This window comes from Poecilia reticulata, chromosome 2, assembly GCF_904066995.2.
Source record: "Poecilia reticulata chromosome 2, P_reticulata-male-v2, whole genome shotgun sequence".
In the NCBI taxonomy this organism is placed as follows: domain Eukaryota; kingdom Metazoa; phylum Chordata; class Actinopteri; order Cyprinodontiformes; family Poeciliidae; genus Poecilia; species Poecilia reticulata.
This window is the reverse complement of record NC_088831.1, coordinates 42044852-42064258: the sequence shown is the minus strand read 5'-3', so window position 1 is coordinate 42064258 and position 19407 is coordinate 42044852. Positions and strand designations below refer to the sequence as shown.

The 19407-nt window shown below is 35.7% G+C and overlaps 1 protein-coding gene across 3 annotated transcripts in view; it reads left to right on the top strand.

The window, feature by feature from the left end:
- The first annotated feature begins 6400 nt into the window (after positions 1-6400).
- LOC103461792 (exosomal polycystin-1-interacting protein) overlaps positions 6401-19407 on the top strand; it is a 59508-nt gene continuing 46501 nt past the window's right edge. The window contains exons 1-3 of one of the 3 annotated variants that reach the window (XR_001776411.2): positions 6401-6800; positions 14358-14515; positions 14654-14786. The gene's annotated coding sequence lies outside the window, so the exon portion shown is untranslated. The remainder of the gene's footprint in view (positions 6801-14357; positions 14516-14653; positions 14787-19407) is intronic. The other 2 variants (XM_008404149.3, XM_017303759.2) reach the window with 2 other exon arrangements.

Sequence of the window (19407 nt, the reverse complement as noted above, 5' to 3'; positions counted from 1 at the left end):
CACTGATGAAAAACTGAAGTTCCACTGCAGATTATTTCACTTATATAATGAGAAAAAATGTCTCGTTAAAGTTAAATAATCAACCCTGGGAACATTTACTTTATGATCATTTTTAAGGGACTGTTGGCTTAAAACAAGCTCCTGAAAAGTTACTTGTAAATTAGTTTTGTCTTATTTCAGATTAACTTCGACATTTGCACTTGAAATTAAACCAAAAATATTTGGTGATGTTTTATGTTTTTGCAGTGTAAACACAGGAATGTTTACATGTTGCATATTTTACCTGGGTGTCCATCTGTTGACTCTTTTAACGCAACAGAAGCAGTTTTTTCTGACGCTGTTCTGGCTGCAGCCTGGTGGATCTCTGTGGTTGTCATCAGACCCCTGCAGTGGGCCGTGACCTCAAAGGTCACAGGGTCAGCACCAGGTGGAGTTAAAAGAATCTGAACCTGAACCAACAATGAGCTGCAGGTCCAGACACAAACAGGATATCAACACCAGACATCACCGATTAGCTCAGAGCAGATTCTGTTTATGGGACGCATCCCTTCTTGACGTTAATGTCTGATTTAAACTTTCGCCCAAATTCATCTCAGACTCTTTAGATTTGATTTATTTATGCATGAGGAGCTGAAGTACTTCAAAATGCTCTTATTATTCAAGTTACAGCAGCGAAGTCCAGACTTTTTACCCCAAATCTGGCAAATTTGAACTACTAGCAGGCAACAAAAATCATTAAATTACAATAGGGAAACATTGTTTTTAGTTTTACCCGCCAAAAAAGGTAAATAAATTTTTTTTATTAAATCTATAAATCATTTAAGATTCAAACCTCCATGCAGAAAGCACAATCTATTAGTCATGAATCTGTTTATTAGTGTTTTGAACTGATGTAACTTTAATTTCAGAATTTTGACTAATTTCAGAATTCTTACTTTCAGAATTTTGATTTTTTTTCTCACAGAATTTTGAATTTAATTTCAGAATTTTGACTCATTTCAGAATTCTCAATTTCTTAATTTAGTTTTTTATTCTCAGAATTCTGAATTTAATCTCAGAATGTTGACTCATTTCAGAATTTGGAATTTTTTCACAGAATTCTGAATTTAATTTCAAAATTCTGCCTTTTTTTCTCAGAATTCTGAATTCAATCAACTTTGATGTCAGAACTTTGACTAATTTCAGAATTCTTACTTTCAGAATTCACAGTTTTCTTCCCAGAATTGTGACTTTAACCATTATATTCTTCTCCGTTTTGCAGAGAGGCACGAATATAAAAGTGTTGTTAACATGCTCTGCATAAACAAACACTTGTCGGTGCATCAACCTGGCTGGCTTGAATTACGTTAGTCTGGTATAAATTTACATCTCCTGTCCTTCTGTGTCACTGTCAGAGGAAGATCATTGTGGACAGAAATAGTCCTTTTGTTGCAGGACAGGAAGTGATATTGTGGCGGGGGGAAGGCTGAGAAAGGAGTGAGGTCACAAGGAGGATAAATGACCTTGGAGGCCGTCACACACTCAGGTTCCCACCGACACACAGCTGACCAGCCAATAACAGCCAGATGTTGATCAAACTGCTATAAACCGACCCAAAATCAGCCAATCACGATGAACGATCCTCATCGTTTACATGCTAACTGCTAGCTCAGTCGTTTTAAGCTAATCAGCATTAATAGCAACTATTTTAACTGCTTTATTATTAACTATTGATCTATAGTGAACTGGTGTATTTTTATTTTCTTACATAAATCAACCAATTTGAATAAATAATCACTTTTATTGTGCAGTTTTGCTGATGGAACAGAAATCTTAATGCTACGTCACTATCTCTCCCCAAAATACTAAATAAAACAAGTTATAAACCTTAATTACACACAGACTGGTGTTTTCCAGCTTTTATTTTAGATAATTGTGATGATTTTCCACTTATAGGTAATGAAAACATGACATTTAAAATCAATAAAAACATTATAACACAAATGTGGGTCAAATAAAAAGTAAAGATGATGCTGCTTCAAAATCTGCATAATGTGCAAATTTTATTTTTTCCAAAATTTCTTGTTGTTTTTATGTCGTTTGATTCCACTCTGGAAAAATAATCACCAGAATCAGATTTAAAAAGTAAAAAATTCCCAGCAGATTATGTTTCATTATGCTAACAGAGTCTATAACTTCATCTGAGTAACTCCCAATTCTTATAGAAACATAAAGTGAGAACATTGAGAGCTGGTTTCTCGGGTTAAAAGTTTCCTAAATTCAGCGAGGATTACAAACTTCATCAGACTTTCCATAAATCTCTCCTGTAAAACCCACAAGCTGCAGACTGTCGGCAGGAGCTGCAGCCCCGGTTCCCTGGGGTGTCATGGGAAAAAAAATGTTTGGAGGAACGAGTCCTTCATCTCCGGGACGACGTGCGTATCTGACGGTCCTGTCACTGCCGGCTCATCGACGCGCTTTCTGTAAGATTTTACCTGCTTTGGGGAACGGCCACCTGCTGTGATGTCACCATCTGGGATGCGCTACCTGTCAGCTGAGCGGATTCTGGCGCATTATTATTACAGAAGCTGCTCTAACGCTGAACTGTATTTGTTGTTTTTTTTCTCTGAGATGAGAAATGGAAAGTTTTGTGACCCGTAAAACGAAGCAACGTTCAGGCAGAAGCAGCTGACAGCTGCATCTGTGCTGACAGCAGATGGTTCGGCCATATCCTCCGCTGGAAACACACCTACACTCATACATGCTGCTACTCTCATCAGAATGCTAGCTCAAGCTCACTTTAACTTTATCTGATGAACCCTGACTGTCACAACAACTCATAACTCAACCTAGCTACCATGAAACTGGACTCCATCGAAGATGATTTAACACATTTTGTCGGCTGGTCCTCACAGCATTGGTGATTTTATCTGAAAATGTCCCCCAAAAAATAAAGTTTTGAAGTTACTGGAGCTGAGTCGTGCTTGTTTCTACACGTCCTGAGTGTTAAATGCAGTCAGATAGTGACATTGACTCAACTAAATTTACTTGAGTAACACTTTTGAAAAAGATTTACTTTAAATGCAAATATCCAACTCAACGTTTAGACTCACATAGAAGAATGGTTCCTAATGAATCCACAATTATACAACCATACATCTTTGAAAAGCAGTAGTGGGGCCTTCTGCACAAGCAACTAAAATGCAAAAAGTGGTTTCTGCATGGTAAGTCAACCATCCAGAAACGTTCGTTTCTCAAACCCTCTGTCTGCAGACGGGAGTAAGAACCTGCAGCAGAGGGCTCTCCCCCGGACCAAAGGCGCTCTTTTTTCAGACGCTACCAGGGCAACCCGAACCGCAGTGGAGACACACTCACCTGGGAGTCTACCTGGTTGATCCTGCCAGTAGCATATGCTTGGCTCAACAATTAAGCCATGCAAGTCTAAGTACACATGTCCGGTACAGTGAAACTGGCCATGTGTACCGGCCGGTTTCACCGGTCGGTACACACGACAAGATAAAACAGTTGTCTTTTCCAGCAGCCATTATACCAAAAGTCCTGGAGCTTTAACAGTTGTGATGTTTTTGAAACAGCTCGTTTTCCAGACACCAAAACACATGAACGTATTGACAAAAAAACATCTGGATGGTTTATTTTAGCACGTGGGCTGAAATAAACCAATAAAAACTCAAATGGAAGTAGAAAAACATGGAACATATGAATTTCACACAATATGTCCCCTTTAAGATAAAAGGCATTGGAGCACTTTTGAGGATTTATGCAAGTTAACGTTCAAAATTAGCAAATTATTTGTTCATTAATTCATTCATTCATAAGACAAATGTAAAAGCTTTTTTTAAATCATTGTTTCCCTTGTGATTTACAATCTCCTCCTGTTTACAATCTACTTTCAGTAAGTCTTAGACAATATCAGAAGTATGGAGGAATTTTACTGCCAAAAGTTGACACCACCAAAATGAGTGCCAAGGAGGGATTTGAAAGTATATATATCCACTTTGAATGATATGCAGTCACATTTATTGTTTGCTATATTGACAATAATTAGATATTAATGTCGAAAATTATGCATTTTCTGAGGAATTCAAGGAAATAATTCTAAATAAAAATCGGATTAGGATGTTACACAAGAAAAAAAAGCTTTTTGATCAACTTTTTTTTTCAACAAACACAATATAAAGTTATTATAATGGCTCCTTTTTATCCTTTTCATTCAAAATCTAAATTTCCTTGTCTACAATAAGTCTCCATATTGATTTAAATTATTGAGCTGCTCTTAAGCAATAAATCTGGAAGCAAAAAATCTTTAATTAAACTGTGTGGTCCTGAGTTAGAAGTGTTAACCTTTCTCTGACTTTCATGAAATCAGGAAATAAATCAGCATCAAAGAGCCGCTGGGCTGGCCTGTAAAATCAATCACAGATGGTTTCAGAGCTTTTCAGCTAAAGTAATTAACAATTAGCAGTTCAAAGAGTGGGTGATGGGTCAAACCAGAACACATGTTCTTCCAGAGGTCGTTCACAGCCACGCTGCTCACTGTGAAGGGACTTATTCACCAAACTGAAACCTTACAGCCTCTTACATGTTCAGACTAGGACTGAAACCAGTATTTGATTATTTAAATAGTCGTCAACTAATTTTGTAATCGTTAACCGGAGTAAGCAGACCCAAAAATAGTTAATTTACTGAAAAAAATGTAACCTATTCAGAGCATAAATTAGGTCCAAACTGGATAAATAGTATATGAATTTTGCATTTGAGATGAAAAAGTCTTTGTTTATAAATATGTTTAACCCAGAACTCATCAAATGGTTTCACCTGGTATACAATAAAATACAATAAAATAAAAACATTTCAATAAAATAATTATGTGATTAATTGATTATTGCAACATACAAACAAATAAATATTATACAAATATCAGGATTTTAGGTAGTAAAGTGCCTAAAATGCTTATATTGCATTTTAGGCAGTAAAATTTGCATGTTCTTATTAAAAAGTAATTGAATTATTTACTTATTTGCATTTTAAAAAGGCTTATGTAAATGAAAATTGGTACAAAAAGTACACATTTTTTAACATTTTATTTAATTGATAGAATAATTAGTTCATGCATGCCCTGTGACAGTGTCCCACAGCGCCCCCTATAGTTCTCAAAGCAGAGGCTCACATTAAACTCATCCAAACACTCGACGTTTCTCCCTGCGTGGAATAGACTCACTGAATATCTGAGAAGCGTCTATTGTTCTGTCTGTAATCCCATTTCCTCCTTTAAATTATAGCAGCCAGTTTCCCTTTCCTCCGCCACAGAGCCCGGCGCTGATGACTTAATTGTTTTCTCAGCGGTCCGGGGCGGCCGGGCCCGATCGGCCCCTGGGAACCCGCCGTGGGGCCAGGAATCCGGTGACACAGCGACTGTGACTGTGTGAAAGTCCAGCATTAAACGCCTCCATGCGTGTCTCTGCGTGTGTTCACAGGCATTAAACCGAATGTGTGGGAAGCCGGTGGAGAGGTTTTCCTCTTCGTTTACTCAACACCGCCGATTAGCAGCCGCGGAAATGCTAATGGCTGTTTTGATAGCCGGCTGAAGCATTTGTTTAACTACATAATCCATGTCTGACCTGCAGAGCAGCGAGCTTGAACATCTAAAATATGAGCTGTAGGTTGTGGGGGGTGTACTAACTTTCTAGTGGGTACTTTCACCAACTCTCCTCAAAGTGCTGATGGATTTAAATCACCAAGCAGCTCTGCACCTGATTTATGAGACCCAACACTTCAGAGAGACAAAACAAAACATATGTCCAGGGAAAAAGCCACTTTGGAATCTGTTACATAAATACGAGTCCTGTCACAAGAACAAATTTTCCTGGACGATAAATTGTCGCAGAAGTTATTGCGATAAACAATATTATTTATTTTCAAGTGATATAATGGCATAATAATGCAAAAACACATTCTCAAAGCTCAATGAACTTTAAATCGAACATTTAACACTGGAACTGGAAGACAATGTCAAAGAAAATGTATCGTTATTTTTTATGAGGTGACCTTTCTTTTGCTCTGAAAGGCAACTTTTAGATATATAATTATTTTTAAAACTGTAACAATTCTTCAGATGATTTGAGTACCTCGACTATTAAAATTTTCAAACACCATCATGTTATTATGTAATAATTATATTGTACAAACATGATAATTATATTGCATTAACGTGATAGTTGTATTGTATAAACATGATTACTTTGTACAATATGTATCACGTTTATACAGTATAACTATCACATATTATTATATCACATTGTCACACTTATACAACATAATTATTACCTTTACACAATATAATTATCACGTTTATACAATATCACGTTAAACCGTGAACATTTATTTTTCTCCGTGACAGCAACACTCTTCCGTACTTCCGTAGCATCGTTTTAGCATCTAATCGTCCTTAAATTATGTTTTCATATTTAGCGCATCTGTTTCAGCCGGATGAATATTTACGTTGCGCAAGGCTCTCACTTCCGCCTATGAATTGTTGACGAATGCTAAAGTGCTAGCAGCTAGCAGCATAACGTTCAAGTTCGGACCGGGGAGGATTTCATTGACAGATAAAAATGTCCGGAATTTTATCGTTTTTCGGGAGACAAATAAGCATCTTTAAAATGCCTGGAATACGCCAGCCTTTCTCCTTGCCATCCGGCAATAAAATTAGAAAGAAGAAGAAGAGGAAGACGAAGCCTTTCTCCTTCCGGCGGGGCTGCTACCTGGTGGTCGGTTCGGAGCGAATGGCGGAGGAGTGCGCGGTAGGTGTATTTATACAGGTGAAGCTGATGATTAGCGTAACTTTACAGACGAAACGAAAAATAAATAATTTGCCAGAGGCCTGGTGTGAATACACCCCGAACCCCCAACCCAAATGGGACAATGACCAGTTTCTGTTCCGCGTCTTTCCATGACTTTCTGCTCTCATCTACGTCCAGCTATGACCTTCGTTTTTCTGTGCATGTGAATCGTTCCCGTTAAACGCCTGCTGCGTTCCACCATAAGGGAGTGATTTGGTCATTACACGAAGGCCGTTAGATGGCTTTGTAATGGTGTGTAGCTGGCGGCCATGTTGGGGCCCCGGCAGGGTATCAGTAATGATACGTCAGTCTGCGCGCTGAAAGGTCACCGTGTTAACACGACGCGGCGATGAGTGACAAAACGGAGCTAATGTTGCGTTCGGAGAACACGGCTCAAACAAAGTAAACACACAGATGTGAACATGTGTGGGTGTAAGGGACGGGCCGAAAAAAAAAATATATATATATATATATATATATATATATATATATGCAGAGGAGGAGGAGAAAGGGAGACTGAAGTCTGATTAAAAGAAAACATGTCTTCAGCTTTGAAATGCACTCCATTATTCATCATCACACAGCTGATTTTAGGAAAACAAGATTACAAGATGCTGCCTCCTGATTAGCGTGATGTGTGCGGTGATGACGAAGAAGGTTTAGCAAAGGAAATTTATTTTATTTCATTTCCATTAACGACTGTAGAAACATCTTCATAACTCTCAGTAGCCTGGTTCTGTCTGACTTTATCAGCCTCTCAAATCACTGACATTACTGCAACTCCCCTCAGTCAAACGTAAACATATTTGGTTTCCATGGAAACATCAGATTCTTGGCTAAAACCTGATGAGCAGCGATTGAGTTTGACAGACGAAAGGGACCAGAAACCTTGATCAAAAAGACATTGTACGGAGCTCTGGTAGTGCCAAGAAAAAAAAAAATATATATATATATTGGTTCTTATCCTTTTTTTTGTTTTTTAACTTCTCTTTTTTTACATTGGGTTTCCTAAAAAATACTTTTTATTTGGAGTCTAGTATAATAATTTCTTTTTTATATGAGTACTATAGTTGAAAAAAAAACTACAATTGAGTATTGGGGCCATATAAATAAAAAATAAAAATAAAAAAAATGGATTATAAAAATACGTTTGTACAATAATAAAGGCATGATGAAAATAAAGTCGAAATGGCACATCAATAAAGTGACAATTATGGGAACAAAGTCACACAGTTAGAACTAAAACGTCATGCTAGCATAGAGTTGGAATAATACAAGAATAAAGTCAGAATATTTAGAGGATAAGATCACAATATTATGAAAATAACCGTTTGGGAATAAAATTTAAATAATACGAGAATAAAGTCGAATTACGGTTGGAATTAGGGTTTGAAGGATCAAACCCTAAAACCCGATTCTTTCTAGTTAGCTTTTTAACTAGCTGGTTAAATGAACTACGAAAACCTGTTTATTTTAAAGCTATAAAAGCAACCATCTCTAAAAAAAATTTAAAAAAGAAAAATGATCTATTTTAGTTTTTTTTAAGCTAACATGTAGCTAAATATCTCAGATAAAAATATACATATCTGAGAAGTGTCATTGTGTAGCTGTCAGTTCTTCAGCTCCTGCCATGGAGCTGCGTACAGAATGAGGTCAGAAAAGTTTTTTTAAAAATTCTCAGTGAAATGACTCCGCAGAGTGAATCATATGCTACATTGTTCGCTCCATGTCACGAGTTAGTGGGTGTTTTTCCTCCCTGAGAGTCAGTGAAACATACAATTTAATGTCATTCTGCAGATCTGAAAGGTCAAGTGAGAAGTTAGTCAGAATGATTCATGGAGAAGATGTAAAGTCAGGCACTGATGCCATTTCAGAGCTAAAACTTTGGTTAGGAGCAGGTTGAGTGGAAACTCACAAAGAAAACTAACATATTTAAAATTTCTTTTGTGACCTCTAGAGGAACAAAAATGGCAAAAATCAGTAAAAAACAAAAAAAAATCATTGCATAATTAGTGAAATTTGTGATATTAACATTATTAAAAAAATGTAAATTGAATACATATTGTAGTATATTATCAATACACATATTTATTAGATTATGGAACATAATATATTTATTTCACATGTTCATGTAATATTACTTTTATAAGCACATTTACCAATATAATACGGTAAAACATTTGACGAAATAATAAAACAGTCTGCAATAAATAATGCCCCAATATATCCACACATTTCCTTTCACATAATTCGAATCAACATCGTTTTGTGTTTTAATAACTTTATTTTCTAATCCACCTTTTAAAAGTACTTCAATGTATAAATGAACATGTTTAATTCCTAACTGTTGTTTTGAAGCAATCTGATTGGCTGTCAGGTTGTAGCTTTGCGCTATGCTGCCCCCTATGGGTTTGGCATGTTTAAAACTTCGTTCAGAGGCGAATTTGTGTGGATTCATTTACACACAAACTTTTCTGAAACTGATTCTGTTTGTATGACTGTATTTATTTGTTTATTTATTTTTATGTCATGGAGATATTTCTTTTGTGTACCATATTTTAAATTTAAATGAAAATCTGTAGCATACGACAGAGCATTAGGGAGAGAAAAAGATAAAATTACCAGAATAAAGTGATTAAAAAAAGAGGGGAAAGTCATAGTATAATGAAACTAAACTCATACGGAAAGAAAGTCAGAGTATTATGAGAATATATTCATAATATTACAAGATTAAAGTCATTTTATAGGATAAAGTTGTAATAACACGAGAATATAAAGTAATATTAAGATTTAATTATTTTAAAATGATTACTTTTTCCTCATAATATACATTTATTTTGACATCGTTCTGGTATTAAAGTCTCGTAATATGACAATATTTTTGTAATAGTATGATTTAAGTCTCTTAACATTTATTCTCATAATTTTATTTATTTATTTTAATTTTCTTAGCCTGATCCTGATACTGCATCATAGTATCAAGACCATAAAAAGAATAATGTTCAAATATTTCACCCTTTAGATGTTCATTATTGATATATTATGTATCCAACTATTTAATATGTATCACCATAAATGTTGTGAATCAGTTATTGGATTATGACCCTTTCAGTTCAAGTACAGATTAATTTATTTTTTAAATCAAGATGTCTGAAGCTCTAATGAGGGTATAATGTTTTTTTATTCTGTTATTATAATGGATACTAATTAAGTTATGTTTCTAACTCCGTTCTGCTTCACTGGGTTGAGCGACATCAATCACCAAAAACACTCGGGGACGATTCAGTTTGTCTACAGACTGAAGCGGATCCCGGAACGCCGCAGGAACCGGGGCATTCATCAAACTCACAGCGGAGTCTGTGAAAATAAAAAAAGCACCTCAACGCCAAACCACAGAGGTATTCCTGTCACGACCGAGTGATCAATCCAGCCGCCACGTAGGCCATTAGGAGTTTGAAAAACTGCAGATTCGGTCTGAAAAGCTGATTGCCTGCTGGAATTAGTGACATTCTTCAGTCCTAAAAATGGATTCGCCGTATTAAACCTGCAATATATGCGGCTTGCTCGGGGCTGTTGGTGTGTGAGAAGCGGCGCGGAGACCTCAGTCGGGTCGCGGCGAGATGAGAGGAATCCGTCACTGTAAATGCCAGGCGGTTCAGTGGAGCAGTAATGAGTTAATGTGAAGGTGGAGAGCAGCCATCAGTATCAGTGTGTTACACCCAGAGGAGGGTAAAGTAACAAAAATTATACTCTACTGAGAGTACAACTACTACAAAATAGTTTTACTCAAGTAAAGGTGAGAAGTAGCTGCCAAGAAATAAGTAAGAGTAAAAAACGTATTTGGTAAAAAGTGTACTCAGGTACTGATCAAATTATCAATCATCTAATATTTTAAAATTACATCATCAGATGGACCAAATTATGAAGTTAAGTGGAAATTGTTGTATTTTAGGCACCAAAATGGCAATAAATCATATAAGCAGCAAAACAAAATGTTTCCAAATCAGTTTCTGTCAATATGAAACTTTAACAAAAACTGCAGGTGTGTGTCTGTCTCTGGTGAATTTTTGGTTAAAACGTGTTTGTTTTGCATTCAGTGGGTAGGAAATCCAGAAATTTTACTCAAATAAGAGTAGAGATACTTCAAAATAAAATTACTCAAGTACAAGTATAAAGTACAGCGCAGTAAAATACTTCTAAAAGTAAATTTTTTTCAAAAAAATTACTCAAGTAAATCTGAGTAACTAACTAGTTACTACCGGATTTTGAGTAAGAGTAGCACTACATTAACTTATTTATATACTTAATAAAAAAATTACTTTATCTATAATAATAATAATAACTAGAAAATTCCTGCAGAAATTTTATGGGGTCTGCCAAAGTGTGTCCGTCGGACTTTTAATAAAGCGTTCTGATGCTAAAAATGAGCAATAATGCTAAAGAAAGCTGCAATGTAGTCAATGACCTGCGGGGAGTCAGAAGCATGTTCACTAAGCTGTATTTGTACCATTTAGTATGTTGCATAAGCTAAAATGAGCCAAAATGCTAATAATAGCATGAATGCTATCAATAGCATGTGTAGCATCACTAGCATGTTTTCTGTCATTACTTACTCCATTCAGTATATGAAACATTGGTAATGAGTAAGAAAAGCGTTCTGATGCTCAACATTAGCATCAATGCTAAGCTGAGCTAAATTGTAGTCAAAAACCTGTGGAGAGTCATAAATATGTTGATGAAGCTGTACTTAGACCATTAACTTTGTTCAAATTAATGCATAAGGTGGAATTTGCCAAAATGCTAATCTTAGCATGATTGCTATCAGTATCATGTTCAGCATAACTAGCATGTTGTCTATGATTACTTACTCCATTCACTACACAAAATGTTGCTAATAAGTGAGAAAAGTGTTGTGATGCTTAATATTAGCATCAATGCTAAGCTGAGCCAAATTGTAGTTAAAAAATGCTAATGCTCTGGATTCTGCAAGTCAGTTCTACAACCTGTGATAAAATGCTGATACTATCACCCTGCCTATTGCAATGCATTGACTAATGCAGTTTGACTGGCCTATTACAAGTCAGTATTACACATTCTGATGGGTTTTACACTTTTTATCACCAAAGTGAAATGACTGAAGCTCATAGTGTCAAATGGCTGAACAAAAATATTAGCTATATTGTGTTTAAAACATTGCATAAAATCCAATTTTTAGAGCCATTATGCTAACTCTATTCAACTTATTAACTTAAAGTCAAAATTATTGAACCATTATAGAGTAAATTGTAAAAAAAGAAAATATTTAATTATCCAGTTTTCCAGTTTATGAAGCTTTTGCTTATTTTTATCAAACACAAACGAAATTTCCATTTCGAGTGCCAAGGGGACTCGAAATGGAAATTAGCCACTTGGCTAATTACTCCATATATGAACCCAATTTTTCTATATCTCTGAACTTTCAGCCAACTGAGAGAAGATCCAACAAACCCAAATTGGTTCCTTATTCTGAATTAAAACCTTCCAATCAGATTAAAGAGAATAAAGGAAGACAAAATGAGAAGTAGGGAAGTGGATTGGAGCTTTGGACTTTTCCTGATTCTGGGTAGAAAATCTTGTTTCATGGTGGAGTAGGGATTTTGTTCCTAAAGAAAAAGAAACTCCATCGTATCGACTCCACCATCTGATTTGCTGAGGGGTTTGTTTTTTTTAAACAGTGGCAGACAATGCGTTTTTTTCAAAGCATTTGCTTTTAATTTGCAGCCTCTCAGGGCTTGTCATTTGGGCCTTCACGGGTTGATTGTATTACCGAAAGATACAGAGTAATTGACCAGATTAAAACCTCCCTCTTCTCTCATTTGATTCTCCACCAGAAACCACCGGGATGTCCATTAGGGCCTGAGATGTTGATTAGAGAGACATATCTGATGTCCTGATAGCTGATGATGGGCGAATCGGATTTTCTGTGGTTAAACGCTAGCATGATGTCACACAGGAATCACTTTGAAAAGCCAGAGAGGCAGGAATTCGATTTGTAGCGTCAGAAACATGACGGTCACGGCTGTCAGGTGACGCAGCGGTTCTGTTTGATGTTTGGCTCAAGAACATGTTGCGGACATGTTGGAAATGTCATGCTGTCTTCACAAAATAACAAAAGGTTTTGGTTGCTGGAGTCTGAGTCGGAGGAGAACGGCTTTATGAGCTCAGCTGTTACAGGTCTGATGGCGTCCTGCTCACAGTTTACTCTGGATTTGGCTGCCAACTTGTTCCATACGGGCATAATTTGTTGTTTTTTCCTCACATCATAGTTTGATTACCTTTTGGTGTATTCTAACTTTATTTGCATTTAAAGTTTTGTAGTTAAAGGTTAGGATAGCTCTAAGGCTTATACAAAACATGTTCATTACATTTTTTTGCACAAACTCATTCTTATAATGAGATCTCATCTTTTCTGGGGCATCTTGTCACTTTAAATCCAAATAAACTGCTGCTGGCCCAACTCCACATTTACACTCGCGTGTGAAAATGACTGCAAACAGATGGAGAGTTACTGAACCATACATCTTTGAAAAGCACTAGTAGAGCCTCCAGCACAACCAGCAAGGATGCAGCAAGTGGTTTCAACAACCTTGGAAAAGTCCAAAGTCATCAACAAAACACTAATCTTTTCCAGCAGCCATTGTACAATGTATTTTTGTGTTTTGTTTTGTACATTTTATATCGCTTATATTGTATTTACAGATATTTAACACTTCGGAGTAGCTTGTGAAGTAATAAGCAATTCCATCTTGGGGATCAGTAAAGTATATTCTATACTATTCTGTTCTATACAGTTGTAGTAAAACCAATTGGCCATACTGTTCTGGAACTTAACTTGGTAACGGGCTGGGGTTGCTAGGTAACGGGGCAGTGCCTGCTGATTTGTACCATTATATCCCAAATATTTTTCCAGACACCATAAAAACATTAATTTATTGCCAAAAAATGGCTGGTTGGTTGGTGTGATTTTAGAAACGTTAGAGACCCAAATGGAAGTACAAAAACATCCAAAATGTAAATTAAAGATTAATTAAAGCTGTCCAGGTGTACTACTCAAACACTGAATGTAATTAAACACATAAAACAATATTTTTACCTGTACAGTAGAAACTAGTTTAATGTAATATGAGAGTAATAAGCACTTTTAGGAGGAAGAGTGTGCCAATATTCCTCCTTAGCGATGTTTTTGCAAACGCAAAAGGGAGCATTTACTTTTTACATTGTTTTAGAACAGGAACTTTGTTTTTCATTCAAAAATAACTTTTACTATCCACTCTTGTTGACATTTTCTGTTGTTAAAACTTGTTTGATGATATGAAAAATTTAAGTGGTTCAAAAAAAGCAAAAACAGAATAAATTCATTGGGTGCAAATACTTTTTTAAAGGCGTTTGGGGTGATTTTTTTCTGAAACAAAACTCAGTAGAACTGAATTGCTGCTGCTGCTGCAAATAAATAACAGAAAATTTCTGTCTAAACTCCAGATTTCAACTGAGAAGCCTGCAGAAAACCCTACCCTGAGTGTACCTGTGCCCTTGACCTTGTCCTGCGACCTTTGACCCTGACTTTAATCCTCTCAGCCCTCCTCTGAGCTCGTTGTTTCATGCCTGGTCATGCACAGTAGCAGCAGCAGCAGCCAACAGTGAGTTCTGCCAATATTCATCCCTATTGTTTCTCGTCAGAGGGACGCTGTAGCTGATATCACTCAGGAACTGAACTGGTGACACTGAGGATTATTAAAAAAATGCTTTGTGGTCTGTATTCGGTTTCTGCTGCTCAGCGTTTGTTTCAGAAAGATGCAACCTGAACCGTCAGCAGACAGCTTAGAGCTGCGAATCACAAGATGCTGAATAAGACGTTAGATTCTGGTGAAAACTCATCAGTTTAAGAACAAACTTCAGCAAAGCATTCAGGTTAGTACCGTTATAACTTTTATTTACAGTTTTTTGTGAATCAGACATTAGTCTTATAGTGGAAATGTTCTTCAGGTGATAGAAGGTTGACTTTGTTGCTGTCTTTATGTGACTGAATGTTCAGGTTTCGCTGCTACAAAATAAAACTCAACTACAGCTGCAAAAAAGTATTTTCTAAATACACTCAAAGTAAAATATTTCATTTTATTTTATGACGCTAACAAAATTAAATAAAAATGTATATTTTCAGATTTTTGAAGAGGAATTCGCCTTAACAAAAGCAAATTTGTAGAATGAGTTTTTTCTAAATGAAGAAAGATAATTAACTTAGCTTGAAGCTACTTTTAAAAGCTCACTGATATTAAAAGCAGATTTTCAGAAAAAAGTAGACATTAGTCCTCTAACACTAGAAATACTCTTCAATGTGACGGAAGGCTGACTTTAGAACTGTCTTTATGTGACTGAAGGTTCAGGTTCTATAGCTTCTATAGCATATTCTTGAAGCTAGTTACTTTTCAAAGCTTGTAAATATTAAAAGCAAATTTTGCATAAGAACTTGCGAAAAAAAAAAAACTCGTAAAATGACCATTTCTTATTAAATTTGCTTAATAGAAACACACCAATCTTGAAAAAAACTCATGTTTTTCAATAAAAAGTTTTTCGGCTGTAGTGAAATTAGTGTATTTTGTAAAACGGCAATAGAAACACTTTTTTCGTATCACGAGTCACATGATTAACAACCAGATGTCACAAACTTGACGACATCACAAAGATGACGACAGGAAGGACGATGGTGCAGTATTTATTGACTTATGTGAACAAATTTATTCAGGTGTGATTTTTAATTGTAATCTTAATTAATAGAAACACAGCAAATGGTGAAATTATTATTTTTTTCAGCAATAGCAGAATATTCCCAAAGTTTATTTCACTTTTGTAATGAAAACGCAACTAATGACCATGAAATTGCACAAATTGGAATCATGAAAATAAATTTGCTCATTTGAAACACCCCAGAAAAAAAACTTGTTTTTAAGCCAGTAAGGGGGATTTTTCAACTGTATCAAAATTAGTTTGTTGCAAAACTTCAATGGAAATACTGTATTTGCATCACACGAGTCACATGATCAACAGCCGGATGTTACTACTGGCAGAAATGACAAAACAACAACAGGAAGTGGTAGGAGGTGGAATGTTTTTAATGGCTTATTGCAAGATCAAACTTATTCACGTGTGATTTCAATTATGTTTCTTATTTACCAACAAAGTAAAGGAAGTAGTTGAAAGGCAATTGCAAAATTGTGTTGTTTTTTTCTAACGACAAAGTTTTACGCACATTTGTAGCTGTAACTCGTGTATTGACATTTTTGGGTTTCGAGTTTACAAAGTAGTATCTGTTATTTGGTTTGCTAATTTAATTAGATTTATTGATTTTATTGCTTTTAAAAATGAAACGATCCTCCTAGAATATCAGTTAGCTGAGTTATAAAAAAAATATTTATTAAAGCGTGATATTTATGGAGGCATGCTTCATTTTGCTGAATTTCTCAGAGGAAAACTGCTGTGGTTAGCTGGTTTTGGTGTTTAATTAGTCAGAAAAACTCTGAATTTCTTTGTGTCAGTTTAAGTTTCCATTCAGCTCATCAGTTATTTGCTCTGAAGGCCAGTTTGAGGCGGAGGGTGGAGTTATTGATAGCATCTGATGCAGCAGTGAAGGACGGCCTGTGTGCATGTGGAAGCATTAGTTTTAGGGATTAACCTCTGCAGTCGGAGACGCGGTGGCAGCAGCAGAATGGTTTCTAATGTGGGGGACACCTGCTGTGCTGTACAAACACTGAAGCAAACAGGGAGCTGGATTTACAGCAAACTGTTGGTTTTACCAACTGAAGTCTCTTCCTTTGGACTTTTAATGTTCAGTGTTGTATTTTGTATCAGTTTACATTTCTGTTTTATTCATGAATGCCACAGTGTAATTGTTTTTCTCCATTTTTTCCACATGCTTTAGCTTGATTTTTATATATTTTCGTGGCCTTTGAGGTTTTCCTCCTTTGCTGATGGAAACAACCAGCATGTTCCTCCACTCTGCATCCAATGAGCTTCTTGAAAGATTTAAAAATGTTTCTCTATTGTTTTGGCTCTCCTGTTGTTTCCTGTCATGATCTGCAGCCGTTCTGAAAAAAGCCAGGGTTTGTTTTCTAAAGCCAGGATGTTAGAAATAACAGTGAGAGAAATATGACACCATATTGGGATCATTCTAAAAGAAAAAAAGATTTCTATAAAAACTTGGACATTTCTGGGCTACAAAAGTCAAAAATGTGCGAGAAGAAGCTCAGAAACATTTCAATGAACTTAAACAAAAAACGTGGACATTTTCTGATTTTCATTCGTCAAAAAAATTTGGCTTTTCATGCAGAAAATTCCACTTTTTTTTTCTAGAAAATTTGTGAAATTGATCTAAAAATTTCTGAGATTTTTCTCAGAAATTTCCAACCTTCAGAGCTCAGAAATTAATGTTTTATCTTTCTTTTGAGATCAAGAATTTCTGAGTTTTTGACTTCTGCATCTCCAAAGTTCCCTTTTTTTTTTTGAAAATATGTGAAATTAATCTCAAAATTTCGGAGTTTTTTGGCAGAAATTTCCAACCTTCAGAGCTTTGAAATTCACGTTTTCTTTGGAAAATGTTTCAAATTATTTTGAAATTTTCTCAGTTTTTTGTTGCACATGTATGACTTTCGCTGCTCAGAAATTCCCGATGTAAAATAAATCTCCCAGTTTTTGCCCCCATTACTCCATCATAGAGAAATATCAGCTGTTTTTCTTGCTCCTGACCGTAAAATGTTGTGTAAACACGGCGCCCGCTTTCTGAGCGCTAAAGTTTTCTTTTTTCAGAGTTTTCTTCCTGCTGCTGCAGGTCTGAGCTGAAAACCGAGAGTATCCTTCTTGCTCTCAGTCACATCCATGTTTGGTTTCCCACATTAGCACTGCTGTAGCTGCTGTTATGATAACACAGCCGACCCGACCCGACCGGCCGGCCGGCCTCTTCCTCCCCTCCAGCCTTCCTTGACGGGAACCTTTGCCCCATTGTTCTGTCGCTCTCTGTTTCGCCTGCAGGATTGTTTATCTGCTCGCTTGTTTTTTTGTTTTTCTGAGCTCCAACATCGCCGTTTATTTAACCTGCCTGTCAGAATAAGCACATTCTTCTCTGCTGTAAGGTTAGCGGTCAGTCACATCTACGCTACTTGTTTGATTCCCATGCTCACTGCTGATGAACTCATATGAAGATCCTGACCTGAAATGTAAAAGAAGTTCCTCTATTTCTTAGAAAGATGACTCCAACAATGGGGAGATAAGAGGATGAACTCCCAGCATCTTTTATTCTCTGTCTCCTCTGAACCATCCGATCCGTCAGTGTTTGTGTTTACAGCGCAGATAATCCGCCTCACACTCACTTCCTTTGAATTTAAGAAGGAAAAACAACTGAGTGGCTCCTGTCACTGTTGACTGCATCAAAACAACAGGAACTGAACTGGCTTAAAACCCTTTCTGATCTAATAAAGTAATCAAAAAGGTTAGAATATAGCAGCTTGACTTGACAACAGGAGCTAAAAACGCAGAAAAACTGGACTTACACTGCAAAAACACAACATTTTACTAAGTATTTTGGTCTAGTTTTCTGTGTAAATATATTAGTACAGGTGAAATAAGACAAAAGTAACTTAAAATAACTTTTTAGCAAGATATAAGAGTTTGTTTTAAGTCAATAGTTTCTTAATTTGATGAAAAAGTTCTTGTTCTGTTGTCATATTTCACTTATAACATGGGAAAAATGTCTCATTGCTATTAAATAATCTGACAGTGAAACTTGTACTTTTTTATCAATATTAAAGAAACATTTACGTAAAACAATCTCATATCTTGCTAAAAATTTACTTGTAAGTTTTATCTAAACTCTACGGACTCAATGGCAAAATTGTTGTTTGAAAAGTTGAAAATTTGCTAGAAAAAAATGTGAAATTTTGAGGTTTTACTTGCAAATTTTTGACTTTTGGAGCTCAGAGATTTCAAGTTGTTTTTTTTTTTGTTTTTTTTTTTTTGGTTTTTAAAAGAACATTTCTTAGATTATTCCCAAAATGTCTTGAGTTTTTTCTTGCAGAATTTTGACTTGTGGAGCTCAGAATTTCTCATGTTTTTTCTAGAAAATATGTGAACTTAACCTCAAAATTTCAGAGGTTTTCTGCTGTAAATTTTTTATTTTTTTCTAGAAGATATGCAAAATTTATTTAAAAATTTGGCAAAAATGTACTGCTCTTTTCTATATATATTGGCTCCAATATGCTGTCGTAACAAGATTTTATAATTTTTCTTAAAGTACTGTATCTCTGAATAGGTCTAAAGTTTATTAATGCATTCACAGTGGTGAAAAATAAAATGTATCATTTTGTGTTAAGTGTCGTCAATTTAAAAGTGCCTTAAGAAATGAAAAGCAAAACTCTCAGATATCAGAAGACAAAATAATCAAATTCACTTTAAAATTCACTAAGAACATCTGACAGCTTGGAGAAATATGGTTTAGGAGTTTTGCACAGAAGACGCCTTAAAACACAGAATATCCATAACATAA